At 38.4% G+C, this 1,850-nt stretch overlaps 1 non-coding gene across 1 annotated transcript; it reads left to right on the plus strand.

Moving 5' to 3' along the window:
• Positions 1-1,388: 1,388 nt before the first annotated feature.
• TRNAV-AAC (transfer RNA valine (anticodon AAC)) lies at positions 1,389-1,462 on the plus strand. Its single transcript has one exon. It is a non-coding gene; the product is annotated as a tRNA-Val (tRNA).
• Positions 1,463-1,850: the final 388 nt, after the last annotated feature.

Genomic DNA, 1,850 nt, shown 5'->3' on the forward strand with positions numbered 1-1,850 from the left:
TTAGCCTTGGTGCACCAAATAACCTAGCAGCTCATCAATCTGGAAAAAGATCAGAACATGAAAACAAAATGCAACGACATATTAGACATAGTTCCAGTAAAAAGAAGTCAAAGAATCACAGCAGTTGCAGGTGCGAAACTTACTGTAAAGAACAAACATGTGGAATTGGGTCGGGGCACACAACCCAGGTGATGGCCGGACAGATCAAAGTAGCACATCAGTCAATACACTAGATGTGGACCAAAATGTGTTAACAGACATACTGAAACGCGTCTAGACACATGCATTTTCAGAGAAATCTAAAACATCTTATAATATTAAAATGATGGAGTATTAGAGAATTCTAAGGAGCTTTTAAAAGCTATGATTGGCACAAACAACTATAGTTCTAGTTTTTTAAAAGAAATTTCAGGCCACATTTTGTTGAACAAGTAGCTTCTTATTTTTCATGTATGCCACCAACGTACAGTGGTTCATTTGCTATTGACGGCAAAACAATGACTTTCAGTTTTATTCCGATCTAAATTACTTGAATATGTCTAGATTTATTTGCTAAGTAACCAACGTACAGTGGTTCATTTGATAAGTAACCCTTTGGATGCAGGGACAGTGCACAAAAGCAGAAGTCGTGCATCAACCTGACTCCCATCCTCATTTGCAGATTTTTACAATGCTAACCGACAAGTCCACTCGAGGACCAACTCTATTACCTGGTTTCCGAATTTTGTTTGCGGGTTTCAATAGATAAGCCGAGCAACTCACTTGTTATGTTCCTACTGGAATAATGGAGCTACAGGTTCGAAGTGTGCACTCATATAACAGTCGTTTGGATGGTTGGTTATGGCCTGTATACGGCACTCTCTTTTTTGGTTGATGCGATTAATTGCGAAGATTATTGTACTCAAACGACTTTGTTATGAGTTTAGTTGGTAAGAAAAATTGTCAAAAACCCTACAGAAAAACGAAGACATTTCAATAGTACAACTCCAAAAATATGCGAAGCTAGAAAATTAATACAAGTCCGATATGAAGGTCTCTCCAGAATCTGAACGCCCTGCCCATTTGCTGAATGTGTTGGAAACTCCGTTACATGTTCAGTTCCTAGCATATAATGACATGAAAATGATGTCAGCCTAAACCTATGCATGCCACAACGGTTTCTCGTTGGGGAGACCTCACATTTCATGGACTTTTTACACAAACGAGATATTTTCTCCCTCTTTACATGAAAAGTAAGAAATATGTCAGCTTTAAATAAGAAAACTCTACTTAGAAGTTAACAACATTACATCGTTCCCTCCTGTCCCAGACATTTATATGCCTTTGTTTCGTTTTTCTTGATGAGACGGTCCATGCTAATTAGGCTACTAGAAAGTACTTAGCACGACGGTTTCGTGGTGTAGTTGGTTATCACGTCAGTCTAACACACTGAAGGTCTCCGGTTCAAACCCGGGCGAAGCCATATTATTTTTGCTTTTTTGTATTTTGTTTCCAGCCTAAAAGTTGTGGGCCTTTGAGGCTTAGTTCGTGCCTCTGCCGTACCGATGGTTAAATTGGGCCTAAACCTCCATGTCCAGCAGATCTCCAAACACGCAAATTCCTTGCACGTAACTGGACATGTAGATCATGTCAAAAAAAAAAAAAAAAAAAAAAAAAAAAAAAAAAACTGGACAGAGGTAGATACATTGTGCTTTTTCATCTCTACCGCACACACTCTTAGCACAGCAATCCACGTTATGTTGACTGAAATAACACGTTTTTTAAAAACTACGTATGGAGTATTACGTCCTCCTTCCCACGAAAAATGTTAGAAGTATACTCTCTCCAATCTATAAAAAATATCAAGAACT

The sequence above is a fragment of the Lolium perenne genome, chromosome 6, assembly GCF_019359855.2.
Source record: "Lolium perenne isolate Kyuss_39 chromosome 6, Kyuss_2.0, whole genome shotgun sequence".
Lineage (NCBI taxonomy): Eukaryota > Viridiplantae > Streptophyta > Magnoliopsida > Poales > Poaceae > Lolium > Lolium perenne.